Source organism: Larimichthys crocea, chromosome III (assembly GCF_000972845.2).
Source record: "Larimichthys crocea isolate SSNF chromosome III, L_crocea_2.0, whole genome shotgun sequence".
Taxonomy (NCBI): Eukaryota; Metazoa; Chordata; class Actinopteri; family Sciaenidae; genus Larimichthys; species Larimichthys crocea.
In genome coordinates, this window is record NC_040013.1 from 35256761 (window position 1) to 35272571 (window position 15811).

Consider the following 15811-nt stretch of genomic DNA (forward strand, 5'->3'; position numbering starts at 1 on the left):
GAACAGAAGTCTTTTTTTTTTTTTTTCAGAAGTTGAAAAAAGTCAGTTTATATTTTGCAGTGAAATCACTAGAGTATTTAAAATCCCTGATTTCTTTTTGCTAATGTGCTTGCCCAGCAGGAGCAAAGGAGTCATGGTGTGACGGCAATGTTAGATCAGAGCTGAACAAGGAGTGAAATCTTCTCCCCTATTTAGTATGAAATATGATTTCCTTCTGTTTAGCTTTAGGATATTTTTAATGCAACACAATTGCCACTGAGGCTCACAGGTACAATGTTGACAGTAGTCATACTCTGACAGAACTATTTTTGAGCTAAATAACTAGTCATTTTTGTCGTTATCGTAAGGCAGAATCAATTTGCCAGGATAAGAGAATACCCCATTATCTGTATCTGTATAACCAACTAAATGATCTGTATTTGTATCGGTATCTGTAAATGGAATACGTGGGACTTCAACTTAAAGTGGATCATTGGCAGACCTGAGGTGGACCAACTGAAGGTTGGGTGCTCAAACAAGCCACCTGCAATGGCACCTACTTGTCAATCAAAGTGGCCACGCTATTAATTACGCATAACCTTTAGCCTGAATATAATTTTAAAGGGTGAGTCAAAAAAACTCTGACTCAGTACAGGTTACATAAACGTGGACATTAGCTATAGAGAATAAAATTGTTTTTTGTACCAGGTTGTAAACATTCATTACATTTTATTTCAATATGGGAGCTTATGGAGATTGACATGTCAGTTTTTTTCCTCATCTGTCTCATTTCACAGCCACAGAGATTTCTGCTTGGACTACACGCTCCATAAAACTGGGGGTAGGATTTCACCCTTCACCCTTATTACGATGACACTGTTCAAGATTATTTACAGTTAGACATGTAATGTGTAATGTCCTCAAATATGCATAGCAAACTTTGTAAACTTTCATCACAGTATTCACAAGTGGTTACAATATGACCACGGGATCATTTTTGTTATTAACACCTGTGACCATGAACTGCTGAACCCATTATGCTAATTTCAGTAAATATTTCTGCAACACAATGTAGAGATGTAATTGACATAACACCAGAGCTGTTACCTCTCTACACTTTTTTAAATGTTTTTGAATGTTTAAACATTCATAAACTATTAGTTCTGGCCACATCTTACAAATTTTAGCCTGGGTGGATTGGATTGAAGAGAAATTGTGGTATATGCCAACAGAAATTGAGATAGAGCAAAAAGAGTAATGTTTGTGATCACAAAAGTAAGAGAACTGTTTATAGAGTCGAGAACCAAATCAAGACTCCAAGTTCCAAGATGGATGTGGTCTGACTTATAAGTACTAATGTAATAATGTAGAAATGATTGAGTACCCATGAGTTGCACCATCAATATGTTAACGGGTATTGTAGCTGGTATATTCCGATAGCAAGATGGTCTCTGGTTTGTGGTATGTCGTTGTTTTTGATTTACAGATGATTGGATTCATTGTCCTATACTGTTTTCAGTAAAAGTACAAATGTCAACTGCTTTACCCTTTATAAGAAGTGTGTTTATCAAGCTGCATAGCTGTGCACCTACCTGAAAAACTCATGTTGACCTTTCTTCACTCGCTTGAGAAAGCTAATGGTGTGCAGGGTATGATATGAGATAGATAAGGACTATGCAGCCAATACTGAAAACCAGCAGAGTGGTTATTTGTTTAGTTGATTTTGGATTAGAAATTAAACTTTAATTTAAACTTACTGTTGACTCTGAGCTGAAATTTCAGTGAATGGAGTCAAAAGCTGGTCTCATTTGGTCAAGGTCTGTTTTACTTTTCTTGTTGTTGAAATAGTTTTCTCTCTCCCTGGTTTTGACTGTTAAGAATAGAAAAACATTGCAGAACATATGAATTAAATAAAGGCATTTCTTTACCTGCTTTTGTCTGTTTGAAGTGATTCCCTTTTTTTATTTTAATTGCTTTTAATTAATCTTAAAAAACTAATTATGTAAACCTGTACTTGTTGTGCTGTTGCTTACATGTCCAACATATTCATAACCTATACATAATTTAGCAACACAATGCATACGAAATCAAAATAACAAAGAAGAGATTAGTCTTGTCGCTGATTATCATATCACTAATTGCTATCCTCACCAAGACAGTATCTGAGGTTATTCTTGTCCTATATTTTGTTTCTGCTTTGCCTGAAGGCGCCAGACTTCAGACAACATGTGCATTTCAATTAAAGTCAAACAGTGGTTTTAAACTTCTGACACTCTCCAAGGGAATAAAGATGAAGCTGGAGCATGCGGAGCTATCCTGCTGCGTCTGCGGCTTGTTGTGAAGAGAGGGAATTCTTGAATAATTAACCTTCGCTTGAAAAGTCAGGCCTGTTCTACTTCTTGGCTTTGTATTGGGCTTTAAACACAGTTGCTGTTCGAACTCAGACTCACAGAGTGATTGATGTACTGTATAAGGTTAAACCATAGAAGATGACAATACAGGTAATTTTGAATGTTTGATGGCATAAATGTCTTCGATATCTCAGTGATCATTTCAGTGTTTCTTCTGTGGAAGTTAACAAAAATCTAAATATGGTATAAATAGTGAGTTTTATAGAATTAGAACAACATGTTCAGTATTATTGCTGTACTGCTTATTATACCATATTATATCACATTTTTCCCTAATTCAAGACTCAGTCAAGCCAAAGTAGAAAAACTGTCTCAGATTGAAGGGCATAAAACTAATTGGTTTTTACTGGATGCTGATTCTAAAAAAATATTTTTAGCACTAGCAATTGCTAAAATTTCACTATTCTCTCTTATTCCAGAAATAAAGCAGTGCATAAAAGGAGAAAATGGTGTGAAAAAAAAGTGAAAAGAGGATGCTTATTATTTATAACAGGAAAGTGAAAAAACTAATGTGGCATAGACAAAGACTCTGTAAAAGTGGATTTATTCAGGGAGCCCCCGGTGTTGTGAGGATAAGATTTATGTGTCACGTCTATGTTCATTCTCTAATTATGTGGAGATATTTTAAATATTTTATATCACTACAGCCATTAGGTGTCAGTAGTGAAACCTTGCAAAATGCAAACCTAAGCCAGAATCCAATCCCAGCCACTTTGTTTTCCGCCTGCAGTTTGCACTCCTCCACAGTTCAGCAGCTGACATTGTCACCTCCCTCACTGAAGTTTTGATACAGCCAGCATTTGTCTACAGGCATCTCTGGAGAGAGCAGCACAGAGCTCCTGCTTCTTTCACTCTGCTCTACATTCAAAGGAAATTGCAGGGGCGAATACATGATGGGATTTGTTCCAAATGCATCATAAATATTTTATCCCTCCATGGTACATCTCTCTCGTTTTTTTAATACAGAGTGTATGAGATCATCAGTCAGTGCTATTGTCTGTCTCCCATGAAACGTTTCCATTAAATGGTATTGGGGAAAACCTCTTTATTAGAGAATTTATAAATGTTATAGCTTGGGGTGGCCCAATTAAAACCTTACTAAAGCCCCACAAAGCCAACATTCTAAAAGCAAAGTCTTGGATCTGTGATGCAACAAAGACGTAAAATTTAGAGCTGTAAAGCGTGAATGGAGATAGATGATAAGACTGACTACAGGAACAGGAAGATGATTCAAGATCAGAGCTGATAATATTTCTTAAGAGCACTTAATTAGGGTCATCAAGCCCCACAACCAATCCGGATTTAATAACACAGTTACAGCCCGGTCCGAGCAAGCCTGCTGGTTTTGTGTTTAGAGGACAAGGTCCAGTATGAAAAATGACTGGCCTTCAGCTGCCCCCCATAGTGGAAAAGGATAACACCAGGTCAGAGACATGAGGGCAGAAAGAATCACTGCTCAACCTGACCAGGCAGACAACCATCTGCTGCAAAATCCTTCACTAGATGGTGAAATCATCCCCAGCCTCTTCCTGAGAGCTGTCACACATCAGCAGTCTGAAAATGCACGCCCCATACACACACACACATGCACACACACAAGAAAGTTTTGTTTTGGTTCACAAACAAATGACTGCTGAGGCTCAGAATCTGCCAGACAGGACCAAAGACACAACTGAAGACATTGAGGTCATGTCCTTTTTAGCATTATGATGACAGTGCTACCATGCTGTTGTTTAGCAAGTATATAATATTTTCCATGTTCACCACCGTAGTTGCCAATTAGGACTATAAGTACATATAAGTACATCTGAGTCTGATGGGTATGTCATTGGTTTTGTAAAGTCTAAATCAAAGTATTTGACATGAATTACAGTGAGAAATTTGGCCAGTTTATAGTGAAATGTCATTTTATTGTGTAATAAAACTAATTACTTGGTGAAATTGAATGTTTATAGCCAATTTAATGACAATCCATCCAATCAATGCTGAGACATTTCACTCATAACCTTTAGTGTCAACCTCATGGTGATAGATGAAAAATGAGAGTATCACTAAAATAAGTAGGATCATCCTCTGGGGACCATCAATGTCTGCATCCAATAGTTGTTGAGATATTTCAGTCAGTGTGAACCATATGACTGATGCCATCTCATCATATTGGATTGGATGATTTTTTCTGTCACTTGTGTAATATTTAGCTGATGAAGACCAGACAGAGGGCACATAATATAACCCTCATTTTAAAATCCATGCACTGGTTGCCCATTAGTTTTAGAAAATGATTTTCTACTGCAATGATCACAGCATCAATAATCAATCAATAATGACAGCAAGAAGTTTAATTTGGTTTATGTTGGTTTATTTGAGAGATGGAGGCACAAAACGTTACTTTCTGTTTGTTTCACTGCAGATATGTTCAGCACAAATGAACTCACTCTATAGCTCAGTAGAAGAAACATCCCACACAACAGTAATGTGGTAGTAGGTCGTGTTTGGCAACTTTGGGGGAGAATATTGGCTAATTCAGAGTTAAATGTGCCATGACCCAGTCAATCCTCCCTATAGGCTCCATGACTTACTTCCCCCAGGAAAACAGTCAGACCTAACATGGCTACAGCAACAATGAAGACACACTACAACCACTGCTCAATGGTTAAACACAGCTGAACGGTTTACAGAAGATGGGGTTGTTTCAGACCCCCTCAAAAACTATTGAATAAAATAGTGTAGTGCTCAGACAGTGGGGCATGGAGTTGGGTGTTCCTGCTACTGTTGATATCATATATATTCTCACCTGTGAGAGGGTCAACGATTCCTGAACAAGAATAGAAATCAAGTCAATCTCTCCATGTTCTCCATTAAAATTCCAGTCATTCACACTTAAGTATTTAGATGTGCTGTGTTACTGGGATTATTAGGAGAATAATTCATTAATGTCCATGTGCTCCTTTCCATGTTATCTCCTTCTTGTGTAGAGTCAAAGAGTGCCTGTTTTATACAGTGAGCACATCCTGTAGGAGTGATCATGCCATCATACCTAGGACACCCATGTCACTATACATGTCATGTTATGGATTCACATTATGGATATAGTAACTGCATATAAAATAATCATATGTTTAGCCACTATTCAGTGCAATACTAATTAGTCTGTCTATGCAGTTCATAAATTTTTTACTTAAATTTAAGTGTTAGCTGTACCACCCTCTGCCCCTAGGAGCCTATACTGAGTTTCCTTGCCTAAACTAAATTATTTTTAACTTGATACTTTGTGACAAGCACAAACTGTTGGTTCATATGCATTGTGGGGAAAATTTTCATACGGACTAGGGTTTGGGTCCCCACTAACATTTTGGACCCCACAATGTGAATATGCATAGATGGCAGATGGCAGTACACACCATGTGATAAAGACAAAAACACACAAGCACACAATATTTGGAGTCCTCACACCTCATTTTGGCTGAGTGTGAAACTGCTACTGTTTCTTTTTATTTTCATTTTCTGTCTAATTCAACTTTGTATTAATTGGCTGTCCCTGAATCCGCTCTATTTCCTGTAAAACTTTAGAGTTAGCAGTCTGTCACTATAAACACCACCAAGTAGATCAGTATCAATATGGATTTGGACATTGTATTTAACAAGGCACAAATAATGAGTTTTCTACAATTTGGACATGTTCAGCATAAATGCTGTGTATATCGCTGTGTTGTTTATTATGTTATTCTATGAAACTACATTTCACCTTCACAAAATTAATACAGAAAATGTATACTTAAATAATCATATATAATCCTCTGGTATACGTTATTATAGCTGACGGAATCATATTACTCCATATACTATATTTTGCTGACCTTGCAGCTACTAATCACCTCTACGTCACTTCGCTTGCAACAGAATTGCATCATTACTTCAAGTGCAACACTAGTTGTGGGTACTGAATGTGTACTGCTATTGCCTGTGATTTTGTATAGGTTCTATTTTATTCAGATTTCAAAAACATGTTTTATCTTAACATTTCTCTATGTATCCTTACTTATATTGTATATTGTCTTGAAATACATACAATAAGCAAACAAGGACACCCTGAAAAAGATAAAGTGAATTTGATGACTATGTATTAAAACTGCTGGTGATCAGCAGCCAACTGTAAACATACTGACTATTATTTATATTCATTTATTATTTTTAAGATGTAGCTACTTTCATGTATCGATATCGAAACAATGGTGCATCATTCTCAACGAATAACAAAAACACAAATTGTGATGTTTCTTTCCTTATGAATAATGCTTTATTTAAATATGAATACAAATAACATACTTGGAAATGGCTCTTCTGATTGACATCAGTGTTACTCACTCCTCTCCACAACACACGCACATACATACACGCAGACACTCGCATAGAGGTCTGTTTCTGGGTCGTTTGCCTTCCTCTGTGGAGCTTCCTGCCGAGTTTCTGGTTCAGACAGAGACGCTTCCTTTGAGTCGAAATTCAAATGCTGATGCACATGAAACAGCTCTGACAGTCAAATAAAGTACAATAAACAGGGGGGAAAACTTTTTCAAAGGGGAAACAAAAAATATGTTCTCAAAAGTATTTTAGCACTGGGCTCAACTTGTTTTTATTCAAGGTGAAACACTCGCATAAAATGTTTCCATGAAGACAAAAAGTATACTGCTATATTAAAGCAAAGCTTCTATTGTACCCATGCACCAAAACATATGACTAAGGTGTGCCAGTCTAAATATGATAAAAAGCTAAAAATAAGCGATATATACTATGCCATCAAAATTGTAGTCACATTTCTGTGTGCAATATTTCTTCAAAGCATAATCATGGGTCACATCCCAGACAGATGGTAGGGGGTCCAGATTATGCAGGTTAGACTGCCATCTCTGCATTGTCACATAATGTCAAATACACCAAGGGAAGGCTTTAGTAAGGCTGCCTTTTCCAAACCCTCTGTGCTGCCAGGGGAAACGGTAAAAAGCAGAATGGAAAAAAAATGAAGGTGCTAGGCTTTTTTTCCTCCCACTTGCATCCTAGAAAGAAATGAGAATGAGTCATTGTGAAAGACAATAAAATGTACATCGTATCGCACCCAGAGGAACATTTATTGGCTTCTTCTCACTGCCAGGGGTGATGGCAGATCAACTGGTAGTGGTTAGTTTGAGGGAGAGAGACAGAGAAGGAGGGAGAAAGAAGGATTAGGCTTGATTCTGGTCCCTTATCATTCAGTTCAGTCTGCTGGCTCAGCAGTAGTAAGCAAATTGAAACTAACAGGATCTGCTGTAGCTACTACCTCCTCACAGTAATATGTGAGCCAAGCCAGGCCTGACTGTCATTAGAGGATTACACTTTATGTCCTTTGCTACTGCCAAAAAGATCCTGATGTTCTTAAAGGAACAACCTGATCCCACCCCTCCCGAAAGAAAACTCACATTGAACATTTGTTAATATGAGGATGTCTTCCCCAAAAGAAGCCAAGAATCTCAACTGTGATTGTTTTTCGGGGTTTCTACAAGGACAATGTCTTTGTTTTGAACTTGAGCACTTAATGCTCCCTGGGTACAGTAATAATAAATATTTTAAAAAGAATTTTGACATTTATTGACTGATGGCATCACTGCAGCTTAAAGTCACTGATCTATCCATTTATACAACCATCATATGTCACAGTCTGTTTTGCATACGCATACTGCCTTTTAATTTGGCGTAAGGGCGATCGGAACCAGAAACTTCCACCTTATTCTACTGAAAAAGCCTTATCTGTATAATTAAGAAAAAAATATACTACATTACACAGTTGAGAAAGGAAGTTAAACTCACTTTGAATTCCAGACATACATTACACTAGGTTCATTCACTTCAATAGCTGGATAAACCCCTTGAGATGAAACGGCTCATTAGAAGCATGAAAACAAGAAAAAAAAAACTTAATCGACCTGGGCTTCAGCACGACTTCCTCTGAGTCTTTCGCACATCTTTGGCGAGTACTATAGAAAGCCTCAGTGATCCACACAGGTAAGCTGTGTTAATCTCAAGTTTTCATTTCATTTCACGAATTGAAAAGCATCCACCAAGATTTAGAAAGCTCATACATTCTTACAGGAAGCATGAAACTGAATATTGGATTTTCTACCTTAGAAGAGCAACAAAACAAAGCAAAATGTTATGCAACCATTCCCTTTATGAATGGCAAATTTCACTTTGAATAGCCCTGTCCGTCCTTGTCCGTCCAAATTTCCTGTCCTTTCTGTGAAGATCAGATGTTTATATAAACTGTTCAAAATCACAAATCAATCCAAAACTGTTTTTATAATCACAATGTATCAAATGACAATATAACAACAATGTGACAATGTGAAAGGAATCACATAATCAACCTACAGAGAATTATTACTTGACTCTGTAGCCGTCTTTGCTTTGCCAAGCTTTATAGCTCTCACCTTTCCCATTATGTTGTTTTCAGCCACAGCAGGCTGCTTTTTTTTCAGTAAAGGCCCACTGCACACTACCTGCTCAGCGCCAAACAGCAGACAGACACATTTAGCAAATAGATGGTCAACATAATGGAGCATTTAGCAGCTAAAAAGCCAAATATATCTTTCAGGAGTTGGTAAAGACCAAAAACAGAGCTAAAAGGAGTGTTGAAAATGGACATACATTCACCTGGTGGTCAGAAACATGACTCTAAATAAATAATATTGTTACTCCAGAACTGCTGGTTGTGAAAATAAGCATTCACCAGATCAACTGATGATGATAAATGCTGCGCACTTTAATTTGATTTAATACACTAGACTATTGTTTTGTTTTCTCAAGATCGCAAATTAATTATCTTGTTATCACGAGAAAACGAAGGAAATTATCTCGTTATCACGAGAAAACGAAGGAAATTATCTCGTTATCACGAAAAAACTGAGGAAATTATCTCGTTATCACGAGAAAACGAAGGAAATTATCTCGTTATCACGTGAAAACGGGTGGAATAAAATGTATGTATGTATGGTCTTTTAGGGCTTCCGTAGCTTTGATCTGTAGAAATACAGTTAATATATTTCTCAGTAACATGTTTACCTCTTATTAACCCACTAGTAATGATTTAATAATGTCAAATCAGCACGCTCAGATCCAATCAGTGCATTTATCTGAGCATAACATTTACATTCATTGCCAAAAAGGTTAATAGCTCCACCTGACCTGCTGGTATCAAGGAATGGATGATTTTGTCTCTCATGTCTCATGCATTTTGTATGGTGTCAATCATTTGTCCCCTTGTCCTTACAAAGTCCTAGCACATCTCATGTTTTGCAATGGGTAATGTCTTGTCTTCTTTAAAGTTTCACAGCACAATACTCCTTCAAAAATAAATCTATATGCAGACAGGTGTTTTCCACATCTTTAGTTTTATGTGAGGTGCATCCGGATTTTTAGAAAAACACACAGTAAAGTCATTTATGTACTAGATACAGCCAGTGACTTTTTTCCCCCACTACACTTGGGTTAAAAGTTCAATTTTAATCCTACTGGATCTTAAAGCAGCATTTGACAGCACACATTTTAATGGTTTGCCTTACATGTGTGGGATAATATCAAAGGCAAAACACTAAACCGCTTCAGCTCATACCGACACTCACTACAGAAAACTAATTTCTTAGCACACATTACCCTGTAGAGTTCCTCAAGTTTTAATCTCAAGCCCTGTCCTGTTTTTCATTTGCTCGCTCCCACTTAGTCTTCCAGTATGAAAGGCAATAAAGTGTACCTTTGTCAAGTTTATAGTTTTCTTGTTGAAATCATGTCAGAGAGATAGGGATTCAGCTTATTGTTCATTTTTTAATTTGCTTGTGACATTTTTCTCCTTCCATTTTTTAATAGAGGGATCAGTTAGAAGCTAAAATGTTTACAAAATCGATTCTGCGAGTGAATTGTTAATCTGTGAGGAGATGCCTGAATTGGAATAGTGTGATTTTGTCTGCTTTTACTAATTAGGAGCCGAGGTGCTGCATTCAGTGCAGGGTGGAAATGTGAGAAATGAGAACGTGACTTGATACCAAAATAAAGTGTTTCAGTATTGTAGCCTAGGTTTTATGAAATAAGGAAGGCTTTTTTTCCAAATGATGAATTATAATAAGTTTAGAAATTGCTCTCAAGGGAATGGACGCAACACTGCTCTTTGTTCTGTAGTTTGGGTATTCTGAAATGGGGTTGTTGGAGGTACTCATCCATAGTAGTATGTATTACAGCTACATAAAAAATACAAAAATAAAAATATCCTTTTAATGCAACAATATTTATAATTTAATAGTATACATTATTCTGAAATGGACCATTGTACACTGTATAATTTCCTCCACTGATTAGAGTACAAAAACTGAAAGAGAATAAATAAATAACAATGAAAGGAGCTCAAGAAAGATTGAAGGTAATACATAAAAAGCTTAGGGGTAACATTAATTAATTTAAGTAATTAAGAACATTATTCTGCAAGCACTAGATGCAGATGGGAAGTCTAATATATAATAATAATAAACGTTTAATATTTCTTACCTTTTATCTTTTATATACCTTTTATTTATATATATATATATATATATATATATATATATCTCTTCTATATATATATATATATTAACAGCATTAACAGCGGCATAGTAGTGGTGTTCCATTGTCGAAATGATTTTGTGAACTATTTAAAAAAAAGCACTATACATTCAATGATGAATTCTACTCTCATTATCTGAAGAGGTAGATTTTGTGAAGAGAAGGTCGGCGATAATCTTTCCAGGCACAATCATCCACACACAAAAGAACAGTGAGAGGACAGTGGAACATATAATGAGACATGCACAATTCACTAGCACCTGCTGTAGAATTCAAGTAATGGAGAGGGAACACGAAGCAAAAGCCAGTGAACCAGATAGCACATGAATAAAGCAGTAGGGAGACGGATGGAGCAGGGGCTCGAGTCCTCGCTCCCCTCTCATTTCCTTCGGAGCGGGTCGGGAGGCATCCTTGGCTTTAATCAGGCTCACCTAAGCATACCTCAGTGCTGCCATGCCACAATGATGGATGGCCTGGAGAAATACCTGTAATGGCAAGCTCTCTGCTCTGCTTTGTGTTTGGCAAAGCAGGTGCTTGCTCTCAAAAAATATGGTAGTGAACCAAGAAACTGATAAAGACAAGTGAGACATGTACTTTTCAACATTTTCACCCTGTTAATTATTGCTTTCCCCCCACTGTGCCTTATTTGTATCTAGGGGAGATAATCGACTTTAATGCTCAAACCTGGTGCCTTGAAGTACAGACTCAGCTGAGAAGTGCAGGCTCTCAGGGCATTTCTGACATTTTGTGTGATATACCACATGGCAGTAACGTGTATGTCATTCCTTTTTGCCTCTGGACTGACATCATGTAGGGCTGATAGAAAGATGTCTTTTCACTCAGTCCTGAACGTTACATTTTGTTCTTTGAGATGTGCCAAAGGCTCAGTTTAATCTATTCACACTCCTTTTCATGCTGTTGCCTTCAAGGGCTGAGGCTACTGCTGCACACAGAGCAGCTCTTGTAATTGTAATAAATAATGTATGATTAATATGGCTGATTAAACAGTCTGGGAATCCTCTCCCTGTGGGCAACACTACTTCTAGCAGAATAACAAAGATTACCTCAGAGCTTTCCGCTCTTGTCACAGTATTGTCTGATAAGGAGTTAGACAGACGCTCCACATCAAAGAACACCTTTATGCAACGTAGCTATACAAGTTCTGTTTCAGTCATTTTGCAGCCTTGGTAGTATTACAAGGCGTGCAGTTTGATGATTCCTAACTGAAAGTTTTCAGGCTGACTGTACTGTAAAAATAGAAGGTATTGTACAATGAATTTTTAATTTACCCTGATGATGGATTAGGACCTTTATTGCATATCAATCCACTGTCTCTTTATCCTTATTTCCTGTCATCTCTTTATTGTCACCTACTGTATCCAATAAAGCTTACTTTACATTATTCACTACTAATTTGCAAGAACAAATTGTTTGGGGGAGATGTAATTCAGAGAAAATGACATATTTATATAAAAAGAAATGTATTCACCAAGCATGCAAGGCAAAATGTTCATTCATTTTGCATTCATCGTTATGTTTAGGCACTTAAAACAACTAAGCTAACACATAGCAATTTCTAAAACTAAAAGTATTAGTAGAGACAGCATCCGGAGCCAGCTGGCTGTTGTGTCTACACCTTCACATCTGGGCTAAGTTACAGCCATCCCAACATTGTAGAACGCTGTTCTCTAAACTTTAGCATGAAGGTATCACAATAAAAAAAATAAAAAAAAACCCCAGCTCCACCAGTTTTGTACTACGGCATATGTAGAAAAGGTTCTCAAACTATTGTACATTTACCACTGTTTGTACACAGTCAGCTACTAATTTAGTATTAATTGATGAGGTCGCTGGAATGTAATTTAAAATCAATTTTGCATTTGTTTCATTGTATAAGTTAAGAATAAACCTGCCTCCTGCATAGACTGTCTATAGGTGAACAGGGTCTACACACTACTGTACATTGCTGTAGCAGATGTACTGTAAGTATTTTGTTAGTGACTATAGACAGAACATTCCGTGTTGTGTATTAATAAGTCTGTTCATTTTATGATGGTTAAAGTCTCTAATAGTGACGACAGCACATAAACTGCATTTTGGCCTGTATTCACCCAAGACTGTTATTTTACTGTTGCTGTCTGTGAAGATGTCTGACTTGGATGAAAGTCTTCATTCAACATGTAAAAAAATAGTCGCCAGATTTTTGGCAGACGTTTTGTAGCATTCATTTGAAATTTAAAAATGTAAGGTGCTCAATATCTTTTATCTACTTTACCAGTATTCACCACTGTGTGGTTCAAAAATGGCACTAGAAATCCTTTTTATTCTCTCCCCCATTGAAATTGCATTTATCTACTACATTACATGCCCATGCCTGCAATCCACCCTCAAGTCTTCACCTTCTCTCTATCCTCTACTCCAGTCTTCTCCTGGAGCCGGTAACACATCATCATTACTTGTCTAGATAGAAAATTTTGGCCTCCATTTCTCATTTAGGTTTTCTTTTTTTTTCTTTTACGACTTGTGGAGAGCACTGCTCTGAGGATCATGACATTCTCCCTTCAATATCAGACACAAAGTATGACAAATTGCATTTCCTGCTTGATCTACCTGATGAAGACAACACTAAAACTTTCTAGCCATAAATTCTCTTTAACTGTCAAGTTTCCACGGACTTCAGGCAAGGTCAGAATCTTTGTCTATGAATCAGCCCCTGATGTATGAAGAGAAAATGCTATTTAAACTCAACTGCTTTTGAGGATCCAGTTCTATCCCTGCACTTTGGCTAATATACCTGATGGGACCACTACCACAAGCGGTCAAGCGAGAGTAAGACTGGCATATTTCTAATTTAACTGCCAATGTCTTTGACAGATACTGACCTTTGGTGGACAGAGGTCCTTAAACACTATTACAGGGTTTTGGAGGAAATAGAAGTCATTTCGCCTAATGCTTGGCTCAGGCACTCACAGAATCCAATAAAGCAGAAGGTTACACGCTGTCCATACAAGTCTACAACAGAGCACTTGCTAAGTGCTGTTATTTTGTTGGGACTACTGAAAACTCAAAGTGATCTGACAGCCCAAAACAGGAGAACAGCAGCTTGATTCACTGTAAGAGAGCCTTGAAGGAAGCTAATTTTCATACAGTTGTTGTTTTTTCAAAGTAATCAGGCTGTGAAGCTGAAGTGTGAAGCAAAGCATGCATTAAATATCAGATTGAAAAGTTTGTGTCATTAACCCAACCAAACATTATGCTAAATACATGCTAGGTTTTATGGGAAAATTCAAGAAATGAGGCCCTGCATGTCTGAAACAGCTGGCTAGATTAGAGAAAAATTACAATATTTTCCATTCACCCTTATTCTTGTATAATTGTGTTTTTTATGGGTCATCATAATAACCCCACACTTTCCAAAACTATGTATATTAATCTTTCTGAATAAAATTCATTTTACATAAATCACTGCAAATGATTGTCTGACTCCCCAGTAAATGAAAGACAGAAAGTAACTTCCTAAATTAGCTATTTTTTCTAACTACATATAGGGATGTAGCTTTGTGCTACCGATTCATCCTCTGCAGTAATAACAAACATTCATGAACACGTTTATTAATGACTCTACTTAAATAGAAATAAAGAGGGATTACAAAAATGTCCTTAAATGCTTTGGCAGCTTTTTTAGGGGATTTACTACTGCTGTTGCTTTCCATATTGGGCGCTAATTGTTTGGCCCAGACAGCTTCTGACTTTTCTTCTAATTTAATTTTTCAGAAGGTGAAACAGCACGGCGGTGTTGGTGAGAGCAGCAAATTAATTATTTGCACCTACTCAGCTGGAATCACTCTCATCCATGCATGGAGAAGTCTAAGTCTGCAGCAACTTTTCACTTTGTGAGGTACATTGTCCTCTGCTGCTTTTCTGCACCTGCCTTATTCTTTATACTTTCTACATGCAAGTTAAGTCCTTGTCTGCGTACCATCTTCACTTCTTTGCTACTATTTCAGCAATGAATGCACGCTAAATCAACTGCCACCCACAGCTTTACACGCGTACACGAGCCTGCATGTGCATATGAGTGGCCAGCTGTTTGTAGAGCCATATGCTATGCCTTATTTTCAATAATTTATGTCTTTACTTTCGTTTGGAAATGCATTTTAAATTATGTTAAAATTGTTGCTGTCCCCCAACTTCCAAACCTCTTAAAAAAGGTGGAAAGTGCAATTAGTACTTATTGTGGTTATTATGACCCGTAGTCATAACACCCACATGATCCACATTATGAAAATAAGCCAATACTACATTTTCTTTTCCACTAAAAAATAGCCATTTTTAAAACATTTTTATGTGACACTGACTTGTAATCAGTTGAATTGTGTCTCTGTCATTCCCACTTTGCACCCAGTACACCTATTCTCACACTATGTAATTTTGTGCTCTGGGTAAGATCATATTTTATGGAGAAGATGTTTGAAGCTCGTTGAGCATTTTGAGGTTGATGTTGGGCAAAGGTTAAACAGTTAAACAGTTAAAAAGGGAAATTAAAGAGTCATTGAGAGATGCTTTAATAGGGAATGGTGTTTTGTCAGCTACAATGCATGGTCCAAGTGCCACAAATGCAAAGTAGTGCACTCTGAATCGCGATAATACCAATTTCTGTGTAATGTTGCTTAAACACACATACTAACACATGCATATGACTCATCATCATGGTAACTAATGTATACTGATGTGATGGAATTGCAATCGTTTTCCACAGACTAGTAGACTAGGGGTTGTCGTCTCTCAAACAAAACACACTGAAG